Source organism: Asparagus officinalis, chromosome 10 (assembly GCF_001876935.1).
Source record: "Asparagus officinalis chromosome 10, Aspof.V1, whole genome shotgun sequence".
In the NCBI taxonomy this organism is placed as follows: domain Eukaryota; kingdom Viridiplantae; phylum Streptophyta; class Magnoliopsida; order Asparagales; family Asparagaceae; genus Asparagus; species Asparagus officinalis.
The window spans coordinates 38,416,457-38,437,828 of record NC_033803.1 but is presented as its reverse complement, the minus strand read 5'-3'; the positions used below and the strand labels follow the sequence as shown (position 1 = coordinate 38,437,828).

General features: G+C 40.5%; 2 long non-coding RNA genes across 2 annotated transcripts; one reads left to right on the top strand and one right to left on the bottom strand.

Moving 5' to 3' along the window:
• LOC109824920 lies at window positions 588-970 on the top strand. Its single transcript, XR_002242844.1, has 3 exons — window positions 588-627; window positions 704-820; window positions 939-970. It is a non-coding gene; the product is annotated as an uncharacterized LOC109824920 (long non-coding RNA).
• Window positions 16,972-20,710, bottom strand: LOC109825330. Its single transcript, XR_002242977.1, has 2 exons — window positions 20,301-20,710; window positions 16,972-17,767 (listed from the first exon to the last, which is right to left on the bottom strand). It is a non-coding gene; the product is annotated as an uncharacterized LOC109825330 (long non-coding RNA).

Below are 21,372 nucleotides of genomic sequence, written 5' to 3'. Positions count from 1 at the left end.
AATAGTTCTAATTTGCCCGTTGGTCCTTGGTCGACCCGATTGAATGCATATATTGGGGTTCTTGTGCGTAGAGCGACCATTATCAACCCTTATTTTCATTTTTGAGAATTAACATGGACCGCATACGAGGCGATATGGACTGCGCTTATGGTAAGTGCATATTGTTTTAGATTTTCATTTATTAATAATTAGTAACTGATATTAAATTATCCTTACTAAATGTGTATGTAAATCTACAGGACTGCTTCTGCCTTGAGGACTTTGAGGGGGCTTGGAATTATGTGTTTAATGTCAAGGTTGAAGCAGTCCTCAAACAATGGAGGCATGAGATCAAATATGAAACATATGACAGGTATGAGGAGGACTGGCAGAGGTTTAAACCTCGATGACCGAGTTGACGAGATTCATTTCACGGCTCTCCTCATGTATTGGGACAGTGATGCCGCCAAGGTTAGTTTCATAAAATTTAGTTTATAATTTTAAGATATTATTTCATTTTATATTTACAGATTTTTTTTAAAGAATAAATCCACGAAGGGGTCAGAAAATAGAAGAAAGAAGCTGCATGACCATCACTTGGGCTCACACTCCTACGCCAATCTGGAGGATGTTTATTGTCAAGATACGGTATATGTCATTTAAAGATTTAAAAGATCTTAATGTTTAGTATGATTATGAAATCTCATAATTTATAATATGACAGGGGAAATCATTAATGCCGATACACTTGAGGGCCAGAGCGGCATATGGTACTTTTCGTGAACAATATAGGGGTGATGAGAGGAATCGGGATAAGATCACGGCAAATCTCGAGTTAGTGGTGAGACTTATACATATCTTGAGTAGTATTATTAATTCTATTTTGTTAACATTACGAGGAAACGAGAACACAAATAATATGGTCATTATCTTGAATTAACTATAAATTTGTGATTTAGGAGGGATTTGAGACTGCATCCAAGGAGGCTGCATCTGTGTACATTTCGCAGGAGGAGGAACAAACCGAGCCGGACCCTCACATGCTTTCTACAGAGGAGAACATCAATCTCACACAAAACTTGATGGGTCATAATTGTAGGCATCAAAAATTGCCTATAGTTCTCCACAACCAGTTCAGTGTTAACGAGCGACGATGAACGTCACCATCCAATCCACATGAGTCTAATCGACGTCGATGAACGACTGAAGTGAATCGACGAGCCACGTGAGCGGATAGGATTTCGGAACAACCAACACCCGGACCAATCGGGAACCCGGCACTGTCCACAAAAAGGACAACGCCCTCCGTGCCTCGACCACTCTAAAGACAATCCAACCATCAGAGCGGATCGAACTCTTCGTCACGCATCCAACGCACCCGGAATCACTCAAATCCAAGTCCGGACGAAGAATCTACGGGGAAACAAACAAAATACACCTAAACGGAGTCCCGGCCAGTCGAAATACCCCGGGGTGTCTAGGAAAAGCCTAGACACCCCAGGGGTGTCCTCGGCCATGCGCCGAGGACCCCCTAGGTGTTCTCGGCCATAAGACCACAAAGAAACCCAAAAAAAACTCCCTTTAGGTGTCTCGCGCCTGGCCAGACACCCCTAGGCTGTCTCGCGCCGTTGGCCGAGACACCCTAGGGTGTCTCGGCCTTGGGCGCGAGACACCACGGAGGTGCTCGGCCATGGCCGAGACACCCTTAGGGACGTGTGTCTCGCGCCAAGGCGCGCTAGACACCAGGGGGTGTCCGCGCACCCCCTTAGACCCCCCTAAGACCTTCTAAATGCTATAACATTAGCCCCCCTTGCGTGCCTGATTTGAGGAGCGAATTTTTGGAGAGCTTTGGCGGCAAGCCCTGCTTGCAGTGAGAGAGCTGCCGTGTGCCTTCAACACGAAAAGTAAAAAATGAGGAGAGAGCAGCGCCTTGATCCAGAGCCTTTCATCGCCCCATCAGATCCTTAGTATCGGCCTTAGCGTTGGATACTAGGAAGAGTGACTACCTCGTTAGCCGCGGTATACGCTTATAGCTTCTTAGCATCTCAACGCGGATCGACGAAGCTCATGCTTCTATATCCCCGCGGATAGACGAAGCTCTGTCCGATTTCCGGTCATTCAGAAAGTTTCTAAATCCCTCCGCGGATAGACGAAACTCTGCCCGATTTTCTCGGACCAGATCTGAGTGCCCCGGTGGTCCACGGATATCAACATCCCCGTCACAGGCAAAAGACCCACGCAAGCAAGAGATGACAAACAGATCTTGCGTTTGTTTGAAAAGAGTTGTATCTATTTTGTTTTCATTGTGTACCGGTCTTATAAAAAGGCTATCTTTTTATTTCATTGTAACGATTGAAGTTGTAATGAATGCAGCAATGAATACAGCAACTTTTTCCGCAAACAGACTGGCGACCACAGTGGGAGCCAACGGCATCGCAACCGACGCCGTCGTGACGCAACCAGCACTCAAGATCGGGGTGAATGAAGAACACGAGCTCGATCAACAACGGTTCAAAGAAGGCCTCTCTTCCTCCTCCTCCAGATCCGCCTCTCCAAACGGGTACAGAAAGGTAACCTCTTTCATAAATGATTGCAGGTCCTTCGGTTCAAAAATCCAAGACCCCGTTGCCGCCTCTGCACTTGCACCACGCGACGTCCCCACGTCGTCCAACCTGGTCGAGATCGCAGATCCGGATTCCTCTTCCGCCGAGGAGATGACTTCTGAAGACGCTCCGGCATTATCAAAGAGAGCACGACAAAGACAGCGTCAACGTCTTGCTCGACAGCTGGCCGAAGCTTTGGAGCCGATGGATGGGATCCGCTATAACGTAGATCTAAAATCCAGGCAACGCCAGGAGCAACCACGGCAAACAACCAGCCCCTCCTCCGAAGCAGAAACAAACAAATGGGTTCATGTCAAAAGAACCCGTTCTACTCTCGAGGAGCGAATCCAGAAGCGCCGCGCCTTGCGTGCGCATGCCCGAGCCCTGGTCCAAAAAGCACGAGAAATGCTAAAGGGAGAGGCCGTTAAGAGATCGCCGAGGTCCGAACGAGTTTGGATGCCAAAGGCCGAATCAACGCCTAAGGTAAAAGCAGGTAATATTGCTCTCCAACCTTCGTCAATTTCAGATCCCGAACCTCTGGAAAAGCCCCACCGCAGCGCGGATTTCCCCAAGTTCAAGAATCCTCCGAAGGATCGTACCGGTGCTCTACCCGAGGATCGAGGAAAAGCGCTTGATAAGGAGAGCTCGAGATCATCAAACGAGCTGCAAGCCAATACCCGGACTGGGGGTCGTACGCGACCTCCTAACAAACGGATTCCTACAACGGCCAGCTCGGCGGAGCGTGCAAAGGACCAAGAGCCCGTTAAGGTTTCACCCTCACAAAGGAGTGATTCCAAACGTGCGACTCTTACAGAGGCCAACAAGGCAATGTTTACTCAGAAGAAGACGCGTCGGACAGACGAACGCATTATACCTGAGAACCCATGTGAGCAGCCGATAGGTTACTCCGACCGCAACGTCGATGAGTTGTACTATCAGGCTGGGGGTGTGGATGAATCTCGAAAGAGAAACACCCGGGAAGCGGATTCTCACTGTCCGTGTACCAAAATTATCAGGGCAGTATTATCAGCCTGTAGCTGCCCCAAGACCGCTCCACAGAGGGTCTCGATATTCGAGGGAATCTCCGATAGAACGACAAAGCCCAAATCAAGGCGTTCCCACCAAAGAGGATCGATTGCTCGAGATGATGAACCCCTAGAAGTGACTATCAACATGGTCAACAAGGGAAAATCCCCAATCATTTCAGGTGGTTCCGACCCTAATTCCTCTCCAGGAAGCAGGGTCAATTCGGGAACAGCTCAGCTTCAGCTAGAAGCCGTCAGATATGACAATTACTGTGGGATCCATGAGGGAGTACATTCCGATGATGAACTCTCGGATTCCTATTCCGCTCTCGCTTCTGACGACACAACGTCTAGCATAGGGCAAGCTCGAGAGGTGCTCATGGTCAATACAGATCAGATAGCCAAAATCATTGAAGAGGCCCTGACTAAGCAGAAGGAAATCTTCAAGTTTGAAATGGAAGTGGCTATGCAAGAGATGAAGCAAATGCACGATCAACGAATCCGAGCTCTGTCGAACCAGCTAGCTGAATCCAACCGTCGCACCCAGAACGCCGCAGTTGGTAGCAATCCAAAGGTGGACGAAATCATCATGGCCGACGCACCACCCAAGAATACTGGGGGTGGACCCACCAGTGATAACAGCGCTGGGGGTGGACCCACCAGTAGTGACAACACTGGGGGTGGCCGTATGATTCCTCTCGAAACTTATCCAAAACAGGATATGGGTGAGGCCGAAAAGATAAAGGAGCTCGAAAGAAAAATCGAAGCCCTGATGTCTGTTCGGGAGGTAAAGACTGAAGAGGACCCGGCCATTCCGTATCCTTAACCCGGAGGAAGTGGGCTGCATTACGCTCCGTTATCCGCGCGGAAGTTCAACCTTGATTCAACTTCACGCCCGTTTCAACGGAAAACGGCTCGCCCACTCAACATACTGATTCTACTTCAAGTCTCACTTCGGGAGTTAATCTTCAGGGCCAACGAGCCTTTGTATGTTTCCGGTCATTCGTTGGCACCCTTCGCTGTGCCGCCTTCGTTGCGTACCGCCCGCTCTCCAACGCCAGGAAGCATCAACAGCGAGGACCTGGAACAGCATGTTTTCTTCGCCCATTTCTTCGATTGATGACACCGTACACTTCAGTGGTCAATCAGGACACTCTTCGACGAGAAACAAAAAGCGCGCGAGAGTCGCGTGTATTCCCTTCATCAAACGCCTTCCGCCTAATCAGGCAATGAACTGCCGAGGGATCCCGTCACGGAGGAATTCCTCTTGCCAGACTTGTTCAGAACAACTTGTCCCATTGACATCTTGACGTAGGATGGAATTAGAGCCGCCTCAATAACCTGGAAAGAGTGAAGGCCGAGTGAGAACAAGCTGAACGCTTCATTCAGCAAGGCCCGGATAGCGCTCGGAAAAGAAAACCAACCAATGGTTGACCCTCTTGGATCGCGATCTCGTACCTCCATAATGAAGCCAGGGACGTACCTTGCGCAGTCCATTTGACGATTGATCAAAACGTCACAAACAGCTAGTCCTTAGGCGAACAAACATGGAGAATTCGGGACGAGGAGCTCCAAAACGCACGTACTGCGTTCAAAGACGAAGACGCTTTCAGCTATTTTTCGAGGACCCTTCTCCGAAACAACAAAAATCAAAGCATCCCGCCCATCACGCATCAAGATGGAAAAGATGGCGATTCTAGCGGTGATCCAACGTATACTGCGAGTACCACAGAAAGGCACTCTCCACACCCACCAAGGCAATGCACAAAAATTAAATGAGATGACTAATTTTTTTTTTTTAAATAATAAAGACTCACAAATTTCCTAACCTAGAACCAGGTGCTCTGATACCAAAAATGATGCGAAACAATGTGATGCAGGTATGAAGATTAACAACAGCAATGCTTCGCCAAATCAGCGATCGATCTAGGCAGGAAGCTCAAGAATAAAGTGTAGCTTTTGATGGCTTTTAAGCAAAGTTGCAATGTACTAAGTTCAAATCTTTTATAAATTATCCAGAAAATAAATGTAATGATTCGTCCTCTCAATACAGTTCAAAATGTAATACTTAGATAAGTAAAAGTACTTAGCAACAGATTCGCTCGCTCACTTAATCAAGCTGAATACAGCACAGATACGATTGATAATAATATTGATAGCAACATGCAAGCAATAATGGTTCCGAAAATACAGGGTCGAAAGAAAATAAACCTTCGCTGGTGTGACTGGATCGACGTGAGGGACGACATCGAACTGAATGATGAGGTGACGGCGAATCTGTGCGATAACAACAACTAACTGAACTGAACGATGACGCAGCAACGAACAATATGTAGATCTGACAAAGTAGTGGACGACGACAACAAGAACAGGGGCTTCAAACTGATTACGATGAGGCCGTATCAAGGGGCGATCGTAGGCTGCTTTGGGGCGGATGTCAGCAAGGCTGGCGGCTTTGAAGAGGAGGTGGGTTTGGTTGGGTGCGGTTGCAGGGGAGAGGCCGATCGGAGATTGGGGTGGTGCTGGTCGGTTGCCGGAGGAAGGGGATTCGGAGGTGGGGGTTAGGCGGTTGAGGAGGCCATTGGGTTGATGGGTTTGAAGAGGGGGCAGTGGTATGTGATGGGTTCTGTGATTGAGATGAAGGAAGAAGATGAACAGTGCGGTTTTCGATTTTTCTTTTGTTTTCTTTTTTTTTTGTGTTGTAGAAGAAACGAAAATGAACTTGCTAGGGTTTCACACCTCAATTGAGCAAAATCAATTTCATTTTCATCTTCAATAATCCTTCCAACTGATTACAGAGAGTTTAAATAGAGAAAAATACAGATTTGGAAAATCCCCTAAATCCCTCAAATCTCTCTTAATCAGTTACAATCAATCACAACCAATCACTGATTAACTACCAAAGAAACTAAATATTCAAAATTCGAAATTCAAATTCAAATTCAAATTAATTATTACATCTAAACTCAAAACCACAGTGCTGAAATATTGCGCCTCCTGCGCTGATAAACTCGGCGAAAATCTCGTGTATGAGTCCGGATGTCCCCATCATTCTCCCCGGGTGGGAGAGAACTCGACCCTGTCGAGTGTAAATCAGAACGGCTGTCATACTGCTCAAGAAGATCTGGATCCAGCCTCTGCAAGTCATCCCTATCGAGCCAGGTGTCATCTGACTCAGGTCGTCCTTTCCAACGTACCAAATACCTGCGGATACCACCATTGCTAGTAGAAACAATGTTATCATCAATAATAGTATCAATGTCATGTGCTGTATAAGTGGGTGATATCTGGGGAAGTGGAGGTAAAGGGGAGCTCTCAGAAATAGGCTCAGGGGTAGGCTCATCAACCAGTGGGTTGTCAGGGTTAAAATGTGGGCCTTTGTACTCTACTAAATCCTTAATATTAAAAGTCGAACCAATATTAAAACCTTCAGGAAGGTCGAGAACATAAGTATTATTATTAATTTTCTTGAGAATTTTAAAAGGTCCTGCACTTCACGCATGCAACTTTTTAACAGTTCCCGGAGGAAACCGTTCCGGACGTATCCGAACCATCACATAATCACCAACATTAAATTCTTTAAACTTTCTTCTTAGATCTGCTCGCATTTTATAGTTAGCATTGCTGTTATTGATCTTCTTACTGATGTCTTTATGCAAGTCATGAATGCGAGATGCAAATACAGATGCTGACTCAGATACTCTATGATGTGCAGACACGGGGATAAGATCTATAGGCTGTCTAGGTTTGTAACCATACACGACTTCAGCTGGACTGACACCTGTAGACCTATTAACAGAGTTATTATAAGCAAATTCAGCAGTAGGCAAATGTTGATCCTAACTCCTAAGATTCTCACCAACTAGCGATCTCAATAGGTTACCTAAGCTCCGATTGACTACCTCAGTTTGACCGTCAGTCTGGGGATAAAAGGCCGTAGAGAATTAAAGTTTAGTTCCCATTTTGTGCCAAAGGGTTTTCCAGAAATAACTTGTAAATTTAACATCCCTATCTGACACGATTGTTTTCGGAAGTCCGTGCAGTTTAACAACTTCATTGAAGTATAGCTTGGCCACATGAGAAGCGTCAGAAGTTTTGAAACATGGTATGAAGTGAGCCATTTTGGAGAAGCGGTCCACAACAACAAAGATAGAATCGTGTTTTCTAATCGTTTTCGGGAGTCCTAACACGAAATCCATACTAACATCCTGCCATGGACAATTTGGCACAGGGAGAGGAATGTACAAACCAGTGTTTTGTTTACGTTGTTTTGCCAATTGGCAGATGTGACATCTACTCACTAGTCTAACAACGTCTCGTTTCATGCTTGGCCAATAAAAGCGACTTTCCACTGCCTCGACAGTCTTGTTATTTCCAAAATGTCCTGCAAGGCCTCCAGCGTGTAATTCCCAAATTAAGAATTCTCTCAGGGAGGTGTCAGGAATACACAACTTGCGAAAATGGAAAAGATATCCATCCTTCAGGAGAAAGCCCATCAATTTCACGGATCACTCCATCATTTAGCAAAGTATAAACTTCGCTAAAATCAGGGCACGATTCATATTGGTCTTTGACTTTCTCAAAACCGATAACTTCCGCACTCAAAGTGGAGAGGAGGTGCATGCGACGACTGAGTGCGTCGGCGGCTTTATTTTCTACTCCCGCTTTATGTTTGATCGTGTAGGTATAATCCTGGAGGAACTCAACCCAACGACCATGCCTAGCGTTCAATTTCCTTTGGGAGTGAATATATCGAAGAGCTTCGTGGTGAGAATATATGACGAATTCTTGTGGGAGCAGATAGTGACGCCAATGTCGAAGAGATTGTATCACCGCATAGAACTCTTTATCATAGGTGGAATAACGTTGCCTAGTATCATTCAGCTTCTCACTAAAGTAAGCAACGGGATGTCCTTCTTGAGATAGGACTCCACCTATTCCAATACCAGAGGCATCACACGCAATTTCGAAGACTTTAGAAAAATCGGGCAGACGCATAACAGGAGCCTGCGCCATCCTTTGCTTGATTTCTTCAAATGCCTTGGTAGCAGCTTTTGACCACTCGAACTCACCTTTCTTCAAGCAATCGGTAACATGGGCCATGATGGTACTGAAGTCCTTGATAAACCGACGATAAAAAGTAGCGAGTCCGTGAAAACTTCGAACGTCTCTAATGCTCTTGGGTTCGGGCCATTCTTTAATAGCTCTGACTTTTTCAGGGTCAGCGGATACTCCTTTAGACGAGACCACGAATCCTAGAAAAATGACTTGCTGTGTAAAAAAAGTACATTTCTTAGGATTAGCATAAAGTTGTTCTTTTCTTAACACGGCACAGACTTGACGCAGATGGTCCACGTGCTGTTCACGAGAGGTACTGTAAATAAGGATATCGTCAAAGTACACAACCAAAAATTTTCCTGTGAAGGGGCGGAGTACTTGAGTCATCACTCTCATAAAGGTGCTCGGGGCATTAGTCAACCCGAAGGGCATGACCATCCATTCGTACAATCCATCTTTGGTCTTAAAAGCGGTCTTCCATTCATCACCGGGACGGATGCGAATCTGATGGTAACCACTCTTTAGATCAATCTTAGAAAAGATAGTGGCTCCTGACATTAGATCAAGCATGTCATCCAACCGGGGAATGGGGAAACGGTATTTCACCGTGATCTTGTTAATCGCACGGCTATCCACACACATACGCCATGTTTCATCTTTCTTTGGCGTCAGTAAGGCGGGGACCGCACAAGGGCTCATGCTTTCTTTCACAAAGCCCTTCTTTAATAATTCATCAACTTGCCTTTTCAACTCTGCATGCTCATTGGGGTTCATCCGATAGTGAGGCAAATTGGGAAGGGATGCTCCCGGGACTAAATCAATTGCGTGTTGGATATCACGCATCGGGGGTAATTGGTCCGGGAGGTCTTCAGGGAAGACGTCAGAAAATTCGTCCAACACAGTAGCGACTTCTGGGGGAACCACGTTAGAAATATCCTTCGGAGCTTCTCTAGCGGCGAGGGCGAAAATAGGAGCTCCGTTGGCCAGTTCACGATCAATTTCTTTGGCTCCAATCAGGTTAACACCTTGGGAAGATTTATTTGGGTCGGCCTTCTTATCATTTCCTTTTGGTTGAACCGGAAGGATCTTGACCTTCTTTCCGTCGTGTTCGAACAATAGCATGTTGGATCGCCCGAAGATATGAACGCCGTTATCAAATAACCAGGGCCTTCCAAGAATAACTTGACCCACATCCATTTTCAAAACATCGCACCAAACTTTGTCCTTATAAATGGCAAATTGAAGAGGGACTAGGCATCTCTCTTGGACATTGAGGGCGGTGTCGTTAATCCATGATACCTTGTATGGATTAGGATGGGGTACAACCTTGAGACCAAGCTTAGCGATCACAGCTGAGGAGACCGCGTTAATGCAACTTCCACTGTCCACGATCACTTTACAATTTTTATCACCAATCTTTGTGAACGTATGAAAAATGGAAGTACGTCTCCAATCATCAACAGCCTTAGGTTGAGAGATGGCGCATCTGACAACTGATACAGTAGGAGTTTCAATTTGTCTAAGACAACTCAAGATAGTATCATCAGCATCATCCTCGAAATCATCGGTATCATCGTCAATTTGATGGACAAACTCATCACTGTCAGATTCAGGTTCGTATTCGTATTGTCCATCGATAATAGCAACCTTGTGACGGGTCGGACAGTTCGCAGAAACATGCCCATACCCTTGGCATTTGTAGCACTTGACGTGAGCGCCAATCTTGGAGAAATCTCTCTCTGGTTCCTTGCCTTTGGAATCGACTTTAGACTGGGAAGAACTAGGGTTAGATCGACTCTGAGGATGACTAGAAGTAGTGGCACGGGAAGGTTGGGAAGAATGATTTCTAAAATCCTGACTCCTATAAGATTGATGGGATTTTGATTCGTCTAGATCCTGAACTAACGCATAAGCCTTTTCAAGGGTATCTACTCCTTGAGCAAAGAGTTCGGTTTGCAGATCATTTCTCAATCCAGCTCTAAACTTCGACAAGACTTTCATTGGCGCCTATCCGTAAACCCTAGGGTCAGCGCCGGTCAACGCGTAACCCTAGGTCAACGCCAAGCAACGCGTTGCGATAGAAAGTCAACGTTCGACGATTAAAACCCTAAGGGTCAACGCCGGTCAACGCGTAACCCTAGGTCGACGCCGGTCAGCGCGTTGCGACACAATCTTTTGCGGATTTGGTGCCTTGAGTGAGACGATGCCACTTATCTAGCAATCGATGATAAAATGATGGCGTTAGGTATTTCTGCTTAAGTTCGTTGGTCATTTCTCGTCAAGTTGTAATCGGTAACTCACCTCTAATGTGCCTAAACGTTTCGAGGTTGGTCCAATATTGGCAAGCAGGTCCGGTAAGTTTCATAGCGGCGAATTTGACCTTTCGGGGTTCCTTCAGGGCGTACCAATCAACGATCCATGCTCTTTAGCCAATCCAAGAAAGCTTGTGGGTCGAGCTTGCCGTCAAAGGTTGGGGCGTTGATCTTAATACTCCTCAGGTATTGCGCATCCGGATCAGGTACCGGTTGATGTGGGGGTCGCTGAACGAAGTTTCCATAGCCTTGACCTTGCAGCGGTGGGGCGATATGCTGATAACCTTGATCTTGCAGCGGCGGGGTTGCAACACGTGTTTCTTCGAGCCTAGCAAACTTTTCGTTGGTTTCATTTCGGAGATTTTTGTTTAAGAATTTCGGCGAACTCGGGATTTGCACTGCCTGACATGCTGGACTCACTAATTGGCTCACTGGACTCTCCTAATCGATAGTGTAGACCCGTGCGAGTGGGCATGCGCTAACAACTAGTTGATATGAATGGGTGCACAAAATTAAATGAGATGACCTTTTTTTTTTTTTTTTAATAAAGACTCAACAAATTTCCTAACCTAGAACCAGGTGCTCTGATACCAAAAATGATGCGAAACAATGTGATGCAGGTATGAAGATTAACAACAGCAATGCTTCGCCAAATCAGCGATCGATCTAGGCAGGAAGCTCAAGAATAAAGTGTAGCTTTCGATGGATTTTAAGCAAAAGTTGCAATGTACTAAGTTCAAATCTTTGTAAATGATCCAGAAAATAAATGTAATGATTCGTTCTCTCAATACAGTTCAAACCATTCTCTTGGCCTTGGTTTTGGGAGAGAAATTTCAGATCTAGAGCTTTAGCCTTTGAGATCTGAAATTCCAGAGAGGAGCGGCGAAGCCCTGCCGGAGGAAGGAGTCGGGGTTTTCTAAGAGAGCGGCGAAGCCCTGCCGGATCGAGGAGTGAGCGAGCCTTCTGCAGCAAAGGAGCCTCCCCCCTTCTTCATTCCCCTTTCTATTTTCCCTTAGTGTTGCCCTTAGCGGTGATACAAAGGAGAGCTAGTGCCTCGTTTTAGCCGAGACATAAGCTTTACACCTCTGAGATCCCACGCGGATCGACGGGGTTCAGAGTTTCTAAAATCCCCCCGCGGATAGACGAAACTCTGCCCGATTTTATCGGACCATATCTGAGTGCCCCGGTGGTCCACGGATATCAACATCCCCGTCACAGGCAAAAGACCCACGCAAGCAAGAGATGATGAACAGATCTTGCGTTTGTTTGAAAAGAGTTGTATCTATTTTGTTTTCATTGTGTACCGGTCTTATAAAAAGGCTATCTTTTTATTTCATTGTAACGATTGAAGTTGTAATGAATGCAGCAATGAATACAGCAACTTTTTCCGCAAACAATAATAGGTAAGGATGGTGAAAAATCGAATCAATTTGAATACTACATACTATTTATATTTGTTTACCATTATTGAATTTGAGAGCAAAGTTTAATATTTACTTCTCCCTAATAATAGGAGAGGAAGATATCCTCAGCATGGTGTCGGAGCTTCACCCGGTATAAGCATTAGATCGTCCACAGCATTCTCCACACCATCTACGTCGATGAGAGCAGCCACAAGCAGTTTCCAGGCTATGCCATTTGTCGCACGTATCTCTGTGTATTTGATTGATAAGATTGACCAGGAGCTGCATATTCAGGTGACTAATGAGATGACTAGAGTTGCGCTGACGGCGAACTCGATGGACGATCTCATGGGGTATGTTATACAATATTTAGGTGGTGCTATTCCTTATAGCGCGTATGGTGGTGTCATACAGATCATTAGCTCGATTGGCGATAATTCCGGCGCTAGACAGAGTAGTGCTCAGGTACTTTATTTTTTCTTATATTTATAAATTTATTTTTATCTAATATGTTATCAAACACCACATAATGATTATTCAATTAAACATTCAGAGTGGAGATATTGGAGGGAGCAGCACCCGTTCTCGTAATCGGGATAGAGATACCCCCGCCGACGACGATGGATGAGGTTTTTTTTATTTTAATGCAATAAACAGTTTTATTTGTTATAACACTATATTTATTCATGTCGTGTATCCTATATTAGTCATGTGCATTGTTAGTATATATGTTGTTGGATGTGTTTTAGACGGAACTGATTGATGTATATTTTGAAGTGGATGGTTGGATTTGTACAATGTGTTGGATTTGGTTATATAGATGTTTTTGAATGTAATTGTTATGAATTTTGATTATAATTGGATGGTTGAATGTGGCGTGTACAGTATTTTCTGGATGTATTCAAATATTAATGTAATTGTACAGGAAAATATAAAGTTTAATTAATTTTTTTTTCTGAAAAAAGGCAATCTAGACGGAATTCCATCTAGGTTGAATCTTCCTAGACGGAGTTCCGTCTAGGTTGTAAAAAACCAACCTAGACGGAATTTTCGTCTAGTTTGACAGACCAGACGGAATTCCGTCTGGTCCGTCAAACTAGACGGAATTCGTATTCCGTCTAGGTTGTCTTCCGTCTAGATTGATCAACCTAGACGGAATTCCGTCTAGATTGATCAACCTAGACGGAATTCCGTCTAGTTTGCTTCAATCTAGACGGAAGCAAAATAAACCACCCAAACTAGACGAAATTCCGTCTAGTTGATCTAATCTAGACGGAATTTGAATCAACCTAGACAGAAATTTCCGTCTAGGTTGATCGTTTTTCTACTAGTGTCTCTATGACATCGGTCAACATTAAAGAAAGTTTTTTAAAAGCAACAAAATTAAACACAGTGTCGATCCCTCTTCTGTCAAGCAATTCCTGGTAGATGCCAATGCACCAGATGCTCGTAAGATTATTAAAAAAGAAACAAAGAGCCTTACACCTTCTATAATAATTCCATGCATGTTTAAACTATATTATTTTAACAAGCGACTGTCATTAGGGCTATACTTCCTTCATTCCTGTGGACCAGTTCCGTTGGTGGAGTTAATTATTTATGCAGACACAGCAGAATAGGAGAGGAGGGGAGGGTGGGGAGATCAGGGATGGAGTTGGAGGGGGAAGGGGAGGGGAGGAGAGGGGAATGGGAGGGGAGGAGGACGTCGACGATGAGGTGAGGGAGAGGATGGGGTGATTTTTTTGATAATTTTGGGCATATATTTAATAATTTTGGGATGTAGGAGGTTAAAATAAATTTTCTTGCCGGAATTTTAGAAAAAGGGTCTTATTGACAAAAAATACGAACTTTAATGCATTGTTGTCGCCGGAGTTTTTAAAATACCAAATTGGCAAATACGTTCGTATAAATATACCAATTTGGTATTTTAGCCCTATGGTAACTAAGTATCATGTGTATATTTTTTGTCCATTATAGTAATTTTTCTCATCTTATCTAGTTTATTATATATCGCAATGTAGTTGATCAATGGTTTCACTTTTGTTTCTATTGCAAGATTATTTATATAAAATTATATATTAAGTTTATGATTCCTTCAATATTGTTAGAATAAAGTATGAAAATTTATAAGTACTTACTAATTTTTCTTGTACTTTTCATGAATAATGTTTTTTAATTAGGACATAATTATTCAATATGTTCTTCAAGGAGAACTCGGTTAGTGCTTCTTTGCTTGATATGCTTTTTATCAATGTCAATTCAGACGATTCATGAATGTTTCTGAATTTTGAGTTTATTTCTTTCACTTCTTTATTTGAAATAAAAACAACTTAGTTCTTTTAAATGATATATCTAAACTTTCTGATAGTTTCTCCATAAATAACTCATTGTATTTTTTTACTTTATAAATAAATATTATCAACATTAGAGGTAAATGTCTATACATTATAATCAATTAATGCTAATCTATTATATCTTAATGTAATAATATCAAACATTTCCTCTTTTCTTTGCCAAATTTTAGCTTTTTTGTGATTTGAACTTTTGAGGGTGTGTTTTGCAATTTTTAAACTTTGATAGTATTTTATAAAAATTTTAAATTTTAAGTTGGGCGTTTATAACTTTCATGTTTCATGTATTGGTGATAAGTTTTTAAATGTTAGAATATTTCTCGTAACTCTAAAAATTTAAAGGTATTTTTATAATTACTAAAATTTTGGGTTTGTTTTTTAAAAATTTTAATTTTTTAGCAATCTGCTGATAATTTCTAAATTTGATGTGTATCAATTATAAATTTTAAAATTTTAGAATTTTTTAATAATTTTTTACTTTTGAGAGAGTTTTTATAATTTTTGTAACTTTGAGGTTATTTTTTTTACTAATTTTAAATTTTTGTGTGCCTAATGGTAATCCCTGAAATCCATCTATGTTGTTTCTAAGTTTTGAAATCTCTGAATTTTAGAATATTTTTTTTGTAATTTAAACATGGCTAAATGGCACTTATATACCCTATTGTTTTGCTCTTGTAGTAGTTATATACCCTAAGTTACAAAACATAGCAAAAAAATACTCTGAGTTGGGAACTGGGGGGTAGGTAATACAGTAAATGATACAATAAATGAAGGTAAGAAGTATTCAAGTTGGTCATAGGTACCAACTTGCAAAATTTTACCAACTCAGGGTATTTTTTGCTATATTTTGTAACTTAGGGTATATAACTGCTTCAAGAGCGAAACACATAGGGTATATATATGTAATTTATCTTTTAAACTTTTGAGGTTGTTTCTAAAAATTTTAAAATGTTGAGGGTGTTAATTACAAGTTTTAAATTTTAAGATATCATGTTTGTTTTTAAGTTTTAAAAAGTCAAGGTGCTTTGTGTAATTTTAAACTTTTAAGGCTATTATATACAATTTTTGAAACTTTTGGGTTTTTTAATAGTATTTCATGTATTATAATATGTTATCTACATATAATTTCTTAATCTTATTTTTAGTATATTTTTGAGCTATAGGTAGCTCATATGGAGTTTATATAGGATATAATTAGTATTTGGATAAATTAAGGTTTAAGTGAAATATTCAAAATAACTTTTTTTTTAAATTGTTGACCTATAGATAGTTCACGTGGAATTAGATAAGATATGATTAAGATTAGAATAGATTAGGATAACAATGTAATATTCAAAAAAAATTAAAGGTAATACCGACCATAAAAAGATTTTTCCCGAACTCGTGCTTTTAAAGGGAGTATATATATATATATATATATATATATATATATATATATATATATATATACTTGTAATTATGTTTTATAATATTAATTCAAGAAACTTGTTTTATATGGATGGGACATTTATTGAACCTTTCATATTTTTTCTCTGCATTCAAATTATTAACATTAAGAAAACTAACATTTCTTGTAATTATGTTTTATAATATTAATTCAAGAAACTTGTTTTATATGGATGGGACATTTATTGAACCTTTCATATTTTTTCTCTGCATTCAAATTATTAACATTAAGAAAACTAACATTTCTTGTAATTATGTTTTATAATATTAATTCAAGAAACTTGTTTTATATGGATGGGACATTTATTGAACCTTTCATATTTTTTCTCTGCATTCAAATTATTAACATTAAGAAAACTAACATTTCTTGTAATTATGTTTTATAATATTAATTCAAGAAATATGCTTTATATGGATGGGACATTTATTGAACCTTTCATATTTTTTTCTCTGCATTCAAATTATTAACATGCTATACTCAACTTGCGGACGTAGTGGATCTGAAGCCCAACTAATCACCAACAAACATTCAAAACCAACGCACCTCTGTCCGTACAAAAACTTTCATTGATTTTGTTAGTGATCCATATGCTAGAGAGAGGCCACTCTCAAAACAAATTTTGTTTATGAGCGTGTACATAGAACTAGTTCACCTTAGGATAACGTTTGTAGCAGAGATGCACTAAAATTGATAGCGCAACTCAATCACCCCAACAAAGTGCTTGTGGGGAAGCATCTTCCAAACGCAAGGCCATACAGAAATTTAAAAAGAATCTACATACACATACATGAGATTTGAAAACAGTCGAAAGAATTTACATACACATATATGAGATTAGAAACAGTTGCAATAATTATAAAATAATAAATAAACAAATAAAAAATGATACCCAAAAAAGAAACTAAAAACCAAACCGAGATAACTAAAACAAACAAATCCGAAAGCCAAAGCTACCCAAAAAAACACCTAGCGAGCTGGATGACCTCGGCCATGGTGGTGACTCTCCTGACGTCAATAGCACGAAACTTGGTATCCTCAAAACAGACCCAACAAAGTAAGCAATACTGTGACTACCGAGCTTTGGAAGAGCAAGAGCAAGTGAGTTCCGAAATTCTGGGCGATTTCTCCAACGAGTCTCTAGAAGGGAGCTTCCCGATGAAAGCTCTGTACCTCCTTTTAATATTTCCTTATCTCTTGCTGTGCCTGTGTTTCCTGAACTCAGAAGGCAATCCCGGCTGCATTTTCTCATGGCTATTGTCAAGGTAGCGGAGATATTGGAACAGTGCAAGCTGAAAACAAGAGACCTTCAAAAAACATTGACAGAAAGCTGCAAAGACGACTCGGCTCAAACTTCCCTAGTGATCGTAGCTCCTGGCTTTCTTTGCAGTTAAAAAATAGTGAATTTTAATGTCAGATTAGAAATATCACAGCATTCACATGCCAAATAATTAGTTGGACCTCTAAAAGTAGCAGGTTTCGGCGATCCATCTGACCACTCCCTTGCATATTGCCATAAGAAAACGAACCAGTCCTTTTGAATTAAACATATTTGTTTTCTGGCTAGAATTGTTGCATCTTAAGGCCAACAGCTGCAAGTTGGGTATTCAATTCAATAGTGGAGGAACCAATATGTGATATACTGAGACATTTAAGTTTCATCTGAAGTCTCACCATCCAATACCAAGAAAATCCAAAGAAGCATAAAGTAAGAAGCTGAATCTGAGAATTAAAGCTTCTAAGCTATTCCAAAACTTTGGATCAAGAAACCCATATACCAACTTCTATGGCTGCCCAAAAAAGTATCCGCTTTTATCTTTCAGAAAGAATCTGGTTAGTCAATGATTGTTCAGTCTGATCAGAAAAATTAACTACGCAAGTTGGGTAACCATATAATTCTAACTATAATTGTGTCATAAGCGCACTATTCTCAACTAACTAATGGGAACTGAAAACATCCATATATATCAGGTTTCCTTCTTAAATAAAGCTCTGCTTAGTACTCACTTGAAACACAAATAATTAGAAACTGCAAATACAATTAAATTCTAGTTGCATTGAAGCAAAGTGAAAACATCAGTTAAATCATAATCACAACCATCCCGTCACCTAGTTTAAGCTGGCAGTCTGGTACTGATCAAATAGAGGCTAAAAAGGGAAATCAATTTCTCTAACACAAAAGTAGTAGGAGCTTAATAATAATGATCTTGGTAGTGAATAGAACAAAAAAACATCTCCAATTAAAGTGACAACCATGGAAGGAGCATGTTCAAAAATCAGTTTATTCAACGGAAAAAAAAATTTTGTAAACAATAAAGTTACTGAAAATTTTAAAGGCAAAACTACACAAAATAGCTAAATCATAGATATTATAATAAAAAAATTGTAAACTATAAAGGTTCATGAAGCCAAACTCAAAAAATTGGAATATAGGAACCGTTGTTCTTTTTTTCTTGATTGCAGATATCATAAGCACTGTTTTAAATATCGGCCGATAATCGATATTATCGGCCGAGTTATCGGATTTGGGAGTTCTCCGCTAGGATAAATTGGATTTTAAATCGGTTATCGTTTTTGTAGGTTTATCGGAGATTTATCGGCGTTATCGGCACTTATCGGCCGATAAGTAAGACTTTTTTATCGGGATTATCGGGATTATCGGTCCATTTTGACTAACATTATATTTTTTCAAGGCTATGATGCAAGTTTCACTTTCTACAATTTGTTAGTGATTCTACACATGATGATTTATATTTTGGTATGTTTATATTTCATTAAGCATGATTAGATTATATTTTTTAATTGTTATATTATATATACACATCATCCAGTATATTACTCCGATAAATACTACTTATCCCCGATATATCCCCGATTTCCGCTATCCGATAAGGATTTTGGCCGTCCGCTAAATCCCCGATAACCGATATTTAAAACATTGATCATAAGTAACAGTCATGAAACCTAAAACTTATCAACAACCAAACAAGATAGCAATTTTTTTGGGTTTCGTCATATTATGCCCTAATCGTTCATACATTGACATTAGTCCCACAAATCATTCTAAAACTTAACAACAACGAGAATAAGATAGCAATTATTTTTTCATATGATACCTTAAAATCGTTCATGTTTTGATATTAGGCCTTCAAATCTTTATATATTTAGTTTACATCCCCAAAACCTTTAAGCTGTTAAAAATTGCACCCATGGTTAGTTCTCACTACAGCTTTAAAGTATATTCCGCTAAATTATATATATTTTACTATTCAGATCATACCTTATCGAATGTACCCAATCTTAACAATCATTAACCTATTCCTCTCCTCTCTTCAATGGTTACATCTTACCTCCCTTTCTTCTCCTTAAGCTCATTAACCTTTCCATTAAATCTTCATCCAAAACTTTGACGAATCACTCTAATAACCACACAGCCTATACATTTTGTGTTTTTTCAATGAATCTTTTTTTTTTATCTATCACCCTCTCCGCATACTACCACCACACCCTCCCTCCCTCCCTCATTGAATGTTAGACCCCTACAATAGTTATAAATTATCTGATATGACTAACTTTTAATTTAACCCTAACCAAGTCATAAAATTTTCAAAGAAAGTAATTTTTCATGGAATTTGAATAGAGGGTGCAATTAACAACTAATAAAAGGATTTCAGAGTGTAAAGTTAAAAGTATAAAGATTTGGGGTTCTCATATCAACATATGAAAGATTTTGGGATCCAATATGAAAAAGATTAGATATGTTTGTGACAAATAAGATAAAAGAATACTCTGAAGAAAGTTGGTACCATCCTTAATTGACCCCATGAAGATTGTAGCTCATAAAAAAACAGAACAACCTACCCGAAAAATAATTAAAATCTCCATGAAATCAAGAAGAAAGTTGGAGTTTTTATCAAAAAGATGAATTTTTTATTAAAAAATGTAATTATTAAACCAAAATGACAGAGGAGAAAATCAAACAAAATGATTTCAGAATTTCTTTCAAATCAAGAAAAACGATAGAATATTTGTTAAAAAAGATGAACTTTTTATCCAAAATAATAATAATACTAATAAAAGTAAAAAAAATGGAATTCTTAGAGTGAGAAGAAGATCAAACCCTACAGCGTCGGCGCTTAAAGACGGGGCCGGAGCGATCCCTTAAGTCTTCAAGCATCCCTCGAAGCTGAGTGGAAAACCGATTCCCCTCTGAAACCATAAACAAAATCTCATCCTCGCATTTCGAACAACAATGCAGAGGGATTATTTCGAGAACCCGAATCTTTATTTGCTCCATGAATTCGTTCATCTGCAGGAGCGAATCTCTCAGAGCTACACTCTTCGCCTCATCGGATAACTCCTCAAAACCCGGGCGAAATGGAGGAAGATTGTGGATGGGGATCGAGGAGAGAGGATGAAGACAACAGTAGGAAGCCATTACTAGGGTTTCTTCGAGAGCCGAGAAAGCTAGGGTTTTTTATTTTCTTTTCTGATCGAGAGAGAGAGGAGGAGGAGACAATGGCGGCGGAGGGCTTCCGCTTGCTTCCGCTTTAGTTTTAATAAATAGGAATTCAACGGGCCGGTCGGTTCCCGTAATTAGGTTAATACCCAGTTTGACGGTTATTTACACTTAAGTACTCTAAAGTGTACACAATGCTCAACTCCGACACACCAAAGCTTTTTGGCCTTAAAAACTTTTTAGCTTTGACAACCCTGTTATTCAAAGTTAGGTGTTTTCTTCCCAAACTTTGGGTTAGAGTGGGGCATGGGCCGATTCAAACCTTGGGCCGAATCAGCCCAGCCCGATTCGAGTCAAAGCTCAAATTGGCCCACTTCAGGGCAGTCTCAACTTGGCCCATACTGGATGTGGTCATTAGTAGGACTGGGTTTTGAACTAGGTCTAGGACCAAAAAGGCAAGCCTGACCCATTATAGACCCGACCCACTAGTGGTCCGGCTCAGCTTAGGTCAATTATGAATGTTGAATTTCTTTCAACTTTAAGGGTTAACATATTTTGTTTCTTTTTTTCCCTTTTGTATTTGTAATTTAAATTTAAACTAAAGGAAAGTTATTAACTTCTCGTGCATATAGATCTTCCTATAAAGTCTGAACAACGTATATATGTGTGTTTGCGATGTTTTTTGTGTGTGATGTCTATCTTATGTGTGTATGTGGGTGAAATTAGAAAAAAATAAAT